This window comes from Phyllobates terribilis, unplaced genomic scaffold (assembly GCF_046119375.1).
Source record: "Phyllobates terribilis strain yellow unplaced genomic scaffold, ASM4611937v1 Scaffold_1049__1_contigs__length_452226, whole genome shotgun sequence".
NCBI lineage: Eukaryota > Metazoa > Chordata > Amphibia > Anura > Dendrobatidae > Phyllobates > Phyllobates terribilis.
Window position 1 is genome coordinate 223,198 of NW_027363809.1, and position 14,165 is coordinate 237,362.

At 49.7% G+C, this 14,165-nt stretch overlaps 1 pseudogene; it reads left to right on the plus strand.

Annotated features, from left to right (window-relative positions):
• The first annotated feature begins 13,911 nt into the window (after positions 1-13,911).
• Positions 13,912-14,126, plus strand: LOC141242715 (U2 spliceosomal RNA; annotated as a pseudogene).
• Positions 14,127-14,165: the final 39 nt, after the last annotated feature.

The window sequence follows — 14,165 nt, forward strand, 5'->3', positions numbered from 1 at the left end:
TCAATGTTTTTTGTTCATTTTGCTTGTTTGTCGGATTTGGGGATGGACTCTTTGGCTTTGCTTTTCTTCTCCTCATTGGATTTTTCATGTTCAAAGTTGCAGAAGCCAGATTACAAGCTCATTTTGGTTCAACTTCAGCAACTGTGCATTGCATTGCCATGTAATGTGATGCAATGCTATCTTTCTAGCTCTCCCTTTTTACTTCCTTTTGGATAAACAGACATATTAGGCAAGCATTTTGGAGCTTTCACCTAAATAACTACAGGTGGTGAGAGAAGCTGCACAATATAATTGACCTTTCAGTATATTGTTGCACACACACCATCTATTTAGCAAATGCCCTTGTTATCAACAGCAGCCTTTTAAACTCACCTGAGCTAACAGGTATGTGCGCTGGTTACTCTGCTGCGCTTAAAATTTCTTTTTTGGTTTGCTACAATGCCTTTTCTGAAACGTTGTCTCCTTCTGCTGGAACACTGACTTCTTTCATTTAATGCCTGCAGACTATAAAAGAGAACCCAACCCAAAAAGTTTGGTTGATTAGTCTGTGGCATTCTGTTAAACTGTTGCTTATGGCGGTCTCTGTGAGCTTCTCAGCGACATTCAGCCAGCCAGGTATCCTGCCTGCAGTAGATGGAATGTGGCAATGGAACGCTGGCTGCGCGTGTCATAATAGGCTCTGAGCCTTTATATACCTGTGCACAGCAGCAGCCACCTTCAGTCTGCTGCTGGACAGCCAGCAGCAGCAGCAGCAGGAGAGGTATGTAATCAGGAGCCCTCCTGCTAAGGGTAGACAGCTGCTCGTTCCACCCCACCCCCCGCCTTAATTGGTTCTCCTCCCTTCCAACGGTGTTGAGGCGGGTGGGAACAGCAGGGGGTGAAGGTGCTGTGTTTAAAGAGGTGGAGTTATGCAGATCTAAAACGCGTGGATTGCAGCAGCAGCAAGCCGAAAAGTGCAGGCATGTAAGGGATCTAGAGGTTGACAACATGTCTTCTTAACGGGAGTCCAGGAGCTCATCTCCACAAATGGACTTTTCAGGATCCTTGGGTGGCTCCGTAGTTTGAAACCAATTCTGGTTATCGCTTCTCGGCCTTTTGGCTAAGACCAAGTGTCTTGTCTGGGGTCCTTGAGTGTTTTCCCTTGGCCTTCCGGCATCGCCATCTTGATGGCTTAAGCCGGTTGCTGCTTTAGGGGGAGAACGAGGAGGAACGAGAGAGTGATCATAATGGGCGTGAAGATACGCTATGCTGGGACCGATGACAATCGGGTTCGCAATGCATTCCGCATTGAAGTTGATGCTGCTGTCAGAGAGCGTTTCAATCTGTCGTATATGGTGCACGAGGTGATCTTCAAAATCCTGGAAGTGACAAGAGAAAACATCGTCTGCCTGCAGGAATCCCGGAAAGAAGGACGGTATGTCTTGGTGCTACAATCTATGGCGGCTTGCCGGAACCTGTATAAGAAGTTGAGGGAGCAGGAGAAGAATCCAACCTTGCATGGTTTGACTTTTACAGTCTTGTACTCCAAAGGTGATGTTCCCCTAGTCATATTTATGTATAATCCCTTTGTGCACGAACATGACATTGCGACTTTTCTTAAGAGGCATTGTGACTTTGTGAGCAACAGTCACAAAATCATGAACGAGGAGAACCTATGGACTGGCAAATACAGATATTTTGTCAGATTTGGGGAAAGTTCTTCGGAGCCTGGAGGTGTTCATTACCCTCCCCAAAGTTTCTCTATCGGGAGAGATAGGGGTATTCTCTTCTTTCCTGAGGCCCCAGTTTTTTGCAGGAAATGTAAGAAGTACGGACACTTACAAGAGGTTTGTACTGCTGTGCCTGTTTGCTCCAAGTGCAACCAAAGTGGGCATGTTGCTAAGGACTGTACCAATCCAATTGTTTGCAATGCTTGTGGTATGGAGGGGCATGCCTTTAAGGATTGTACTCGTCGTGCGAACGAGGGCAAGGCAAGGGCATACTCTGAGGTGGTCTCGAACTCTCCGAGGCCTAAGAGTGTGGCACCTGAGGCCGCAGTTTCTTCCAGGGTGAAGGTAGTGGAACAGCGTGTGGAGACTGCTCCAGTGAGGGCGTCTGCTGACCTACTGGTGGAGCCCGGGAGAGTGGAAGAGGTTCTGGCAGCTGAGATGGACATTTCTTCCTATCAGGGGGGTTTCATTGACTCCTTTTGTGAAGAACGTGAGGGAGCCTTGGAAATCCCAGGGGACCCGGCTCTCAGTTGGAGCAGTGAAAGTATGGATGAAGAGGGAGCTGGAGGTCAAGGAGACTTCACTGAGACTGGGGTGAGGTCTTCTGAGGAACCGGACCGCGCTAAGAATAAAAGGGCCCGGTTGTCTGAACCATCAAGTAGCCAATGCGTGGCAAGTCCGGTGAGTGAGCTGGATTACCCAGTGGTTTCTCTTTCTCCTGCGTCAACGGCTTACCTGGAGGAGAATTTGGAGTCCACTATCTTTCAGCTAAGTGGGAGTTCGCCGGATGATAAAGGATAAGGAAGGCATGTTTTTTTGCTGAGACTGGTGTTTCTGGTTTTTGAGCCAAAGAATGGTCTCTAAACCAAATTGGGACATTGCGTCCCTTAATGTAAGACTTTTAAAGTCTAGAGTTAGAAGATCTGTGATTCTGGACTTCTTACATAACCATTCTTTTGATATTATGTGTCTACAGGAGTGTGGTATAGAAGAACCCCTGGAAGATGCTGATTGGCCATATGGCCAGCATATCTGGTCTGGCTCTAGTGGGAATAAAAATGATGGAGTTGGGATAGTATTAAATAATAGAAATTTTGTTTTTGAATATTATAAGGTAATAGAGGTGGGTCGTTGCATCTCTGCAGTTGTGTGTGGGAGGGGGTGGAAAGTTAAAATTATAAATATTTATGGTCCTACAAAAAAAGAAGACAGGTTAAGTTTATTAGATAAATTATGTTTAGAATTACCTGGTAGGATCCCTGTGATAGTAACAGGTGATTTTAACTGTGTAACTGAGGGGAAAGTTGATGCCTCAGGAAAAAAATTGGCAAACATTATTTCTGATTTTTTCTTTTTTGATGCTGCTGAGGTTTATTTGGGGAAGCCACCACCACCAACCTATAAAGCTGACAGGGGTGGGATAACATCTAGGATTGATAGGATGTTTTTTTCTAAAAATATAATATGTGATGGTTTTTCTCAATTTTCAGTTCCTTTTTCGGACCATGTGTGCCTGAAAGGTGGTTTTAGAGGGGATTTAAGGCGGGTGCATGGGAGAGGTGTGTGGAAATTGAATGTGAGTTTGCTTGAGGATGAGAGAATTGTGAATGATTTTAAGAAAAAATATAGTTGGTGTAAATCTCAAAAGAGTAAGTTTGAAAGTGTATTGGTGTGGTGGGATTGGATGAAGTATGAAGTGCAAAAGTTTTTTCGTCGATGGGGCTATAAAAAGGCTGCCATGGTTAGGAGTCAATATAAAGATTTAATGATGAGGGTGGAATGGCTAGAGAAAATGAGGATGTGTGGTGTGGATGTGGATGATTTGTTAAGAAGTGCGAGAGAGGATTTGAAGAGGACTTTGGAGAGGAAGGGAAGGGAAATAATTTTTAGGTCAAAGGTGGTCCATCTTGATAAAGATGAAAAGTGTTCAAGATATTTCTTTAAAAAAATAAATGGTAAGAAGGAGGGTATGGAGGAGATTTTTGATGTGGATGGTGTTTGTGTGAGTGGGGAGGATGTAATGAAGGAAGTGCTCACGTTTTATGCTGAGTTGTTTGGCAGGAAGTGGGTGGATGAGAGTTTGAAAGAAGAAGTGCTTAAGACTTTGGATTGTAAGGTGGATAAGGATGGATGTTCTGGTCTATGTGAGGCAGTGATTGAGGAGGAAGTTAAGAAAGCGGTGTTTGGTGCAAGGAAAAATGTGACGCCTGGGAAGGATGGTTTGCCTGTGGAGCTATATGTTATGATGTGGGAAGTGATGGGTATGGATTTAGTGGAAGTGTGTCAGTTTATGTGGGAGAATGGGATGCTTGCGGGTTCAATGAAGGAGGGAGTGGTGGTCTCAATCCATAAGAAAGGGGATAAAAGGTGTTTGAGTAATTGGAGGCCAATTACGCTTCTGAACGCCGATTACAAGGTATTCAGTAAAATTTTGGCGTGTCGGATGCGTGTGGTTGTGACGCGCCCCTGGGCCTGTGTCGCGCTGCGTTGCGCACGCGGGAGCCTACCCGGAGCCGGATCAGTGGAGGGTTGTAGTCTCGTGGCGGTGACCCGGTCTGTGCCCAGGGAGTCAAACTAGACGGCAGTCTATTAGTAGTAAATAGTTGATGACTACGCCACCCGTTGAGTGCAGCCAGGAAGCTGCTGCTGCAGGGCAGACCGCTGAGGCCGGTGGTAGGATTGTGCAGCGTGATAGTATAACCCCCAACGGGAGGGGTATGGCCTCAGGGCAGCCGACGTGGATGATGGGGGTAGCAGGAACCACTCAGAGACGGTACGGTGTAGTTCAGGGTCTTTACTGGTAACAACAACAGACCCTCCCGGAGTACTTGCTAGCAAATGGGGCCTGGTCAGTCTTTGAGCAGATGGGATCTCCCCTGGCCAGGCGTAGTTGTAGGCCTCCCAAACTGACTGTACTCTTCTGGCTACCTTGCTAGAAGCTGATGTAAGTAGCCCACGTCCCTGAGTGTACCGTGTGGTGCTCACCCGTATGGCCGGTGACTCGGGGCCTTCTAATGGCTTCCGCTCCACGATGGCGGTGCTGGTCCCACGCGTGTGACCGTGCCTTCGGGCTTCTGGGCCAGAGGACCTGAAATCCCCTGCCTGACGGATTCTGCTGCTGGGTAGGAGTTAGTCCCCACAGCCTCGGACTCCGGGTCCGGTAAAGAATCTTCTTAGTCAGGGCGAGCTCTGCAGCTGCCAGCCCCTGACTCCTTGTAACTCTGCTGTTTCCTATGCTGCTTCTCTTCTCCACTCTCCTTGTCTGACTCTCCCTGCCTCAGCCCCGGGTTTTTACAGGGGAAGTTCTTCCCCTCCCAAGACTGGGCAGGAGGTGTGGCATGCACAGGATCCCTGACCAAAGGACCTCCCACCTGCTCTCAGACATAACATTACATTACTGTGGAAAACCAGACCCCTGGGGTGCCACATTCCCCCCTAGTGAAATTTAGTACTCCGGGACTAAACACATTTAGAAAAACATAACAAAGTATAACAATAACAATACAATAAGAAAAACACACAAGATGGTTACGGCGTGTCCGCAACCGGGTGCAGTCTTTGAAGAAAGCAAAGGTGTCCATTTCACCAACACAGGGAGACGTAACCAGGTAGGGGTCTGTCCTACCCCGAGTCCTTAACAGTCTCTAGTCCATCCTGGGTTACGCTCCAACTATATACAAGGATTCCCGGTAAATCCACCAAGGTTTCCTAAAAACAACTGGAAACACAAAATTATACACAAGCAACAATACACAGATAAACATAAATAAAACTATTTTTACACTTCAAATTCTCCAGCGTGCGGGTAACTGGCCTCTAGTGGCCCTAGTGGACCTACGGAGCTGACTGTCTGGCCCTGAACTACAGGGTGTAGGAGCTGTCAAGGGTAAACTGGGCAGCTGTCTACCGGCTCTTTGTCTCACTAGGGGTACGGCAGGCTCACTATAAGCAGAGGGTTGATTCTCCTGTTCTACTCGTGTGGAGTCTTCTGCCTCCTGGACCGGCTGTTCTTCCAGCTCTACCCGTTGCTCCGTAGGTTCTTGGGATGATGGTTGGAGGAAGGTGAGTACGGGTACCACAACTGCACTATTGACTTGAGTCCAAGACCGAGGGAAGTCCCCGAGCACGGTACTAACCATATCTTCCCTTTCCTCTACGGGTCGATGGTCTTCTTGTTCTTCTTCAGGGTTCCTCAGTTGTTCGGGACACTTCTTCAGGTGGTCCCGGGATACAATGGCTGTGGTTTCCCCTCCGTCTTTACTGATGGTACAGACCTTCGGGTTCTCGTGGCTTGAGGGCAGTACGGTGTACGGGTCCTTCTCCCACTGGTCATCCAACTTGTGGAGCCGTCTTTTCCTCTTCAAGACCTGCTCTCCGGGTACCAGGGGAACAGCGGGAGCATACTGGTTGTAAGTCTTCTCTTGTCTTTCCCTAGCCTGACAGAGACTTCGCTCCACGCTCTCTTGTACTCTCCGGTACTGCTGCTGCCTCTCTGTGTCCCAGTCTGTTTCTGGTGAAGTGTCCTCAGGTGTCAGGACTCCCAATTCCAGGTCAACAGGTAACTTACCAGGTCTCGCCCTCATTAGGTAAGCCGGGGTACAGTTGGTGGAACCTACCGGGATGTGGTTGTATAGGTCCACCAGATCGGGCAACTTCTCAGGCCACAGACTGAGTTCTTCCAGGGGCAATGTTTTTAGCAGATCCATTACCACCTGGTTCATTTTTTCACAAAGTCCATTAGTTTGCAGATGGTAGGGTGTCGTCCTTATCTTCCGGCAGCCATACAGATTGCAGAATTCCTGGAAGACCTCCGCTTCAAAGGCAGGTCCCTGGTCCGTCAGCACTTGGTCCGGGTACCCGTGTGGACGGCAGAAGTGCTGCTGGAAGGCTCTAGCTGCTGTTTGAGCCGTTAAGTCCTTGACGGGGACGACAACCAAGAACCGGGAGTAATGATCCACGATGGTTAACGCGTAGACGTAGCCACTTCTGCTTGGGGTCAGTTTTACATGATCCAAGGCTACCAGTTCCAACGGTTGCCGGGTGACGATGGACTGCAGGGGAGTCTTCTGGCTGGCCCGGTCCTTCCTTCTCAGATTGCACGGGCCACAGTCTCTGCACCACTTCTCGATGGTTCCCCTCATGCCTACCCAGTGGAACCGCTCGCGCAGCAGGAACTCCAGATTTTTCCACCCGAAGTGTCCAGCTCCGTCGTGGTATGCCTCCATCACCATGGCTGCGTCTCTTCGTGGCACCACTACTTGCCAGAGTAGTTCATGCGTCCGGGAGTTGACCATTCTGCGGCACAACTTCCCCTTGTAAAGGAATAGTCGACTCTTCTCCGCCCATAGTTGTTTGGCTTCCTCCGGAGCGTCTGGTTCAAGGCGAGCCTCCGGCCGAGTCAGCATCTCCTTCACCAGTCGGACGGCAGGGTCGCTGTCTTGCGTTTCCGCCCAGTTGTAGTGGGGTAAGGGGTTCAACGTAGCAGCCTGCTTACCCCTTACCCGGTGGGAATACTGGATAGTCCCATGACGGTGGAACGCAGGGAGTTCAACTTCTTCCAGTCCCTCCGGATCTTCTCCTTCGTCCGGCAGGTTGGGCATCCTGGACAGGGCATCCGCGTTAGTATTGGAGCGTCCTGCCCGGTATTTGATTGTGAACTCGTAGTTGGACAGACGGGCCATCCACCTCTGCTCCAGGGCACCGAGTCTTGCCGTGTCCAGGTGTGTCAACGGGTTGTTATCCGTGTATACGGTGAACCGGGAAGAAGCGAGGTAATGCCTAAAGCGCTCGGTGACTGCCCATACCACGGCCAGGAACTCTAGCTTAAATGAGCTGTAATTCTCGGGGTTCCTTTCGGTGGGTCGCAGTTTTCGGCTGGCATAGGAGATTACTCGTTCTCTCCCCTGCTGAATCTGGGACAGTACGGCTCCTAGCCCGATGTTACTGGCGTCGGTGTAGAGGATGAAGGGCTGGCTATAGTCCGGGTACGCCAAGATTTCATCCCCCGTGAGGGCCATCTTCAGCTGGCGGAAGGACTCTTCTTCTAGCTCTTCCCATTTGAAGGGCGGCTTCTGGTTCTTGGCCTTTCGGGACTGGCCTATCAGGAGGTCCTGCATAGGCGCTGCCTTTTTGGTGAAACCGGGAATAAACCTTCGGTAGTAGCCTACCAACCCTAGGAACTGCCGCACTTCTTTTACGCTGGAGGGGCTTGGCCATCCCTTAATTGCGGTGATCTTATCGGGGTCGGGAGCCACTCCGTCAGCGCTCACCACGTGTCCCAGGTATTGCACCTTTGGTTTCAGGAGGTGACACTTGGAGGGTTTCACCTTTAGGCCGTAACTCGCCAGAGCTTCGAACACCTCCGCCAGGTGTTTCAGGTGGTCCTCATAAGTTTTGGAGTATACGATGACATCGTCCAGGTACAACAGGACCGTCTCGAAGTTTCTGTGGCCCAGACAGCACTCCATTAATCGTTGGAAGGTTCCTGGGGCGTTGCAGAGTCCGAACGGCATGCAGGTGAACTCGCTAAGTCCCATCGGGGTGGTGAATGCGGTCTTCTCCCGGTCCGCCTCTGCTACAGGAACCTGCCAGTACCCGCTAGTGAGATCCAAGGTAGAGAAGAAGTTAGCAGATCTTAAAGCAGCCAATGACTCCTCTATCCTTGGTAAGGGGTACGCATCCTTGTGTGTGATACGGTTGATTTTCCGGTAATCTACACACATCCTCATGGTGTTGTCTTTCTTTTTGACTAAAACTAGTGGGGCTGCCCAGGGGCTACAGCTATCCCGGATTACCCCAGCCTCCTTCATGTCTCTAAACATCCCCTTGGCGTGTTGGTAATGTGCAGGGGGTACGGGTCGATACCTCTCTTTTATGGGAGGATGATCTCCCGTGGGGATGCGGTGTTCTACCCCCTTGACTCGCCCGAAGTCTAACGGGTGTTTACTAAACACTCTCTCATACTCTTGAACCACCCGATAGACTCCTTGTTTCTGATGTGAGGGAGTGGAATCAGTACCCAAATGTAGTTGCTGACACCAGTCCTCCATGTCTTTCTTAGAGCCGTTACCTTCCTCCGGGTGAGATGGAGGCAAGGGTTCCACAGATTGTATAGAATTTTGATTAGTGGTATATAATTTGGCTAGCGTGGCATACCGGGGCAGGTACACTTCCCTCTCCCCGATATTTATTATGCGAATGGGCACCCTCCCATGGCGTACATTGACCACCCCCCGTGCTGTCAAAATGGTGGGCCTACTGTCTGAGTAAACTGGTTCTACCATTGCCTGGTAATCTCTACCTCTCAGACCAATAGCTGCCCGGCACCAAATCATCATTTCACTTTTTGGGGGCATGGCAATAGGAAAAGGGTCACACATTCTTACGCTACCAATCTCACCGCCGGAGAGTTCCACTTGTTGCCGTTGCATCAGTGCCCGGATCTCTTTCTGGAGCACCCGCTGCTCGCCGGAGCTGGCGTTCTTGGCAACCTGCTGTAAAAGGAAAATCACCTCTGCAAGACAATTTTCAATTACGTTAGTTCCTAGAGTTATTTTTGGGTGACTCTCATGTTTATCAATATCTACAATGATCAGTCCCTGTGCGGCCAGTTCGACTCTACCGATTTTGAGGGTCACCTCTTTAAATCCGATCTGTGGCACGGGCTGGCCATTGCTGGCGATGATACTCAAGTCGTCGTCAGGGTAGCGGGTAATATCCGAGTCATTCCAGTACTGCTTGAAGAGCACGTACGGGATGGTGGTGACCTGTGACCCGGTATCCAGTAGGGCACTCATGGGAATGCCATCCAGTACCACAGGCAAGACTGGACGTCCTCCCACATATCTGTCGCGCCAGTTCGATGGGCCTGGTGATCTTTTTCCTGGGGGTTGGCCCTCTACCCCAGGTTGTGCCCGTTTAAAGAACAGTACCTTTCCATATGTCCGGGTTGATTGCAGCGGCGGCAGATGGGTCGTCCGTCCTCGCTGTATCGGTCACTGGGTCTTCCTCTGGCCGGTGGGATCCTCCTTGGTCGACGCCACGGGATGTCCTCCAGTCCGGATGCCAGCTGGATCTTCCCTGGGGTGGAAACCTGTAAAGACTGCACAGTTCGGGTTAGCGCAGCAACGCTCTTAGCTAGCTCTTGGACCTGATGGTGTAGGTCTGGAGCCGGGTCATTGTCCAAAGCCTGCGCATCAGCTCCCACAGGCCCTGCCGACAAGGGCGCCGCCTCCTGGTGGTAAGTGATAGCTGGGCGCCTGTGGGTAACAACGCCACCCGGTGCTGGTTCTCGGAGCACCCGGATAGCTCTATCCTTGAACTGTGCAAAGTCCAGATGGGGATCCTGTAAGGCCATTGCCCGCAACTGGGTTCGGTGGGCATTGCAATATAAACCCTCTATAAATTGTTCAGTCAATAGCCTGTCCTCGTTTCCCACCCCATCAGGGTCGGTCTGCTTTATGGCCCTCAGGGCCTCTTGTAGGTTTAGTGCATAGTCCCTTATACTCTCATGCGCTCGCTGCTTGCACCCGTAGAATCTAAGCTTAATCTCGGCTGAGGTGCGGGTATCAAAGGTGTCCTTCAGCCGGGTTAGTATCCCTGCGACAGTCTTCCTCCCAGGTGGCCAGGATTTTACTTCCCTTTTGGCTGCCCCGGTTAGTTGGGCCACCAGGATGCTCACTTTTTGTTCTTCTGTGAGGGGGTACACCTGGAAGAGGCTATCCAGCTTTTCTCTAAAGTCATGCAGGGTATGTGACTCCCCTGAGTACTGGGGTAGCCAAGCTGCTCCCGGGATATAGGGCATGGTGAAGGGCATAACTGCAGCAGCGGTAGCGCTGGCGGGGGTTGAGGCAGTGAAGCTCTCCTCCGTATCCGACATCTTCCTCCCCCCTAGTGGACCGTGGCCTACCTTGCGATGATCCTCTTCCGTAGGCCGCGGCTCCGCAGTGGATCGTCAGGGTTGAGGACCTTCCGTCGCGCTCCTGTGACGTCGGCGTCTGCTGGGCTCCTTCCAGGACCTTACGCAACGTCCGGACGTGAGGCGGGGCTTCAGTTCTCGCGCGCTTTCGGAGTCCACGCCCCTCTTCTTCCCGCGCGGCGTCCTCAAGATGGCGTCCAATGGCGGGAAAACTCCACGGATGGCGGGAAGAAGGTCGAAGATGGCGCCGGATGGCGGGAAACCTTCGCGGATGGCGGGAAGAAGGTAGAAGATGGCGCCGGATGGCGGGAAACCTTCACCACTGGTAAGTTTGAACAGTCTTTGCTTTTCAGGCACGCAGTACCCGGTGGTTGCGGGCACGAAATCCTGCCGACTACGCCAAAGTTGACGCGCCCCTGGGCCTGTGTCGCGCTGCGTTGCGCACGCGGGAGCCTACCCGGAGCCGGATCAGTGGAGGGTTGTAGTCTCGTGGCGGTGACCCGGTCTGTGCCCAGGGAGTCAAACTAGACGGCAGTCTATTAGTAGTAAATAGTTGATGACTACGCCACCCGTTGAGTGCAGCTAGGAAGCTGCTGCTGCAGGGCAGACCGCTGAGGCCGGTGGTAGGATTGTGCAGCGTGATAGTATAACCCCCAACGGTAGGGGTATGGCCTCAGGGCAGCCGACGTGGATGATGGGGGTAGCAGGAACCACTCAGAGACGGTACGGTGTAGTTCAGGGTCTTTACTGGTAACAACAACAGACCCTCCCGGAGTACTTGCTAGCAAATGGGGCCTGGTCAGTCTTTGAGCAGATGGGATCTCCCCTGGCCAGGCGTAGTTTTAGGCCTCCCAAACTGACTGTACTCTTCTGGCTACCTTGCTAGAAGCTGATGTAAGTAGCCCACGTCCCTGAGTGTACTGTGTGGTGCTCACCCGTATGGCCGGTGACTCGGGGCCTTCTAATGGCTTCCGCTCCACGATGGCGGTGCTGGTCCCACGCGTGTGACCGTGCCTTCGGGCTTCTGGGCCAGAGGACCTGAAATCCCCTGCCTGACGGATTCTGCTGCTGGGTAGGAGTTAGTCCCCACAGCCTCGGACTCCGGGTCCGGTAAAGAATCTTCTTAGTCAGGGCGAGCTCTGCAGCTGCCAGCCCCTGACTCCTTGTAACTCTGCTGTTTCCTATGCTGCTTCTCTTCTCCACTCTCCTTGTCTGACTCTCCCTGCCTCAGCCCCGGGTTTTTACAGGGGAAGTTCTTCCCCTCCCAAGACTGGGCAGGAGGTGTGGCATGCACAGGATCCCTGACCAAAGGACCTCCCACCTGCTCTCAGACATAACATTACATTACTGTGGAAAACCAGACCCCTGGGGTGCCACAGTTGTAGCTGATGTGATTGGTAAAGATCAAGTGTGTGCAGTGCCTGGTAGATGTATGACGGATAATCTGTGTCTTTTAAGAGATGTGTTGTGGGATTGTAAAGTAAGAAAGCAGAAGTGTATGGTGATGGCTGTTGACTTTGAAAAGGCGTTTGATCGCGTGTCTCATGTGTTTCTATTTGAGGTTTTGCGTAGAATGGGTTTTCCGGAGAAATTTGTGCGTGCCGTGAGAGGATTGTATGGGGAGGTGATGAGTGAATTTCTGGTGAATGGGTTTTTGAGTGAGAAAGTGTGTATTAGGTCTGGTGTGAGGCAAGGTTGTCCCATGTCACCGGTATTATTTGTGTGTGTGATTGAGCCACTGCTGTGTATGATTCGGAAAGAGAAAGTGGTGCGTGGTTTGTTAGTGCCAGGGAGTGGTGGAATGACTGTGAAAGTCTTAGGATATATGGATGATGTAGTAGTGGTGAGTGAGAGTGTGGCCTCTATGGAGAGAGTAAAATTGTTGTTGAATTTATTTTGTGGCGCGTCAGCGTTTCGTGTGAATTGGAACAAATGCATGTTTAAATGTTTTGATGACAATAGGATTAAGATGGATGGTGTGGCTGGTGTGGATGGTGCAATTAAAGTGTTGGGAGTTTTTTTTAATGATGATTTGAAAGGTTATGAGAGTTGGGATGAATGTGGTGAGCGGATTGTGCGGAAGATGAATTTTTGGAAGTTACGTTCTTTGTCTTTGGTAGGGAAGGTTCTTATTATTAAGGCTGTTATTCTCCCTATTTTGCTTTATGTTTCTTGTATTTTTCCAGTGCCCTATAGGAAAATTAAAAAAGTGGAGAAACTAATTTTTGTGTTTTTTTGGGGCAGTAGGATGGAAAGACTTAAGAGAGAGATTTTGTTTAAGCAATATTTGTATGGGGGACTAAAGTTTCCGAATATTGAAGTGTTTCTAACATTGCATTTTATTAAGACTACGGTCATTTTGATTGGGAAGAATAATAAAGGGGCATTTATGTGTAAGTATTTGGCTGGATGGATGCTGTATGGTCTGAATTGGGTGAAGCGTGATAAGAATGTGCCTGTTGCTTTTAAGTGTCCTGAGTGGTATGGTTTGATTGAGAAGTTTGTGAGGAAGAATGATTTGTTAGCAGTTGCAATGAAAGACTTTATGTTGGTTAAGAAGGTGATGGGGAAGATGTGTGTGAATGAGTGTGAGAGTAATGTGGTGGGATTGCGTTCTATGGAAGTTGCGCGGGTATGGAAGAAGTTAAGCATTCAAGGTGTGTCGAATAGACAGCGAGATATAGTATGGATGGGCCTTCATAATATTTTGCCAGTGAGGGATTTTCAGAAGAAAAGAGATCTCATAAGATCTGCAGTATGTCCAAGGGATGGTTGTGGAGCGAATGAGACGGTGAGGCACCTTATGTGGGATTGTAATTTTGCGTATGATGTGTGGAAAGGTGTGGGTGGACTGTGTAAAGGGGTTGCTGGTGTGAAGTTTATTGATTGGAGAGTGGCTATGTTTGGTTTTGGTGCTAGTCGTCGTGGCCTAGAAAGGATGATGTGGTTTATTATGGTGTGTGTGCAGGAGAGCTTGTGGGATGTGAGAAATTTGTGTGTGTTTAAAAGAGTAAATTTAACAGTAAATGATTGTATTAGGTTGATCTTAGCAAGACTATATGTAATCTATTTGTGGGATACAAGAGAAGGTGGTGGTGGTGGAACAGATTCTGAAGGTGTGTGGAAATACCTTAAGTGGCAGGATATGGTTAAATACCGTTGATATTTTTTCTGGAAATGTCTCTGGCATAGGATTACTTGTTTGTATTTTTGTTGAATAATACTTTAATAAAGAAACCACAATGATGCTTATGAAGTGGCAGTATAACTTATGACGAAGTCTGGTTAACTGTTTGCTTATATCTAAACCTGAGTGGTTTTAAAAAAAAAAAAAAAAAAAAAAAAAATCTGTTCTTATCAGTTTAATATCTGATACGTCCCCTATCTGGGGACCATATATTAAATGGATTTTTAGAACAGGGAGATGGAAAAAGAGCTTGCTCTGTCCACTCCACGCATTGACCTGGTATTGCAGTATCTCCAGGACCGGTGCACCCCTTCTTGGCAGTTTCTAAAATCAGAAAGAATTGAATTCAATG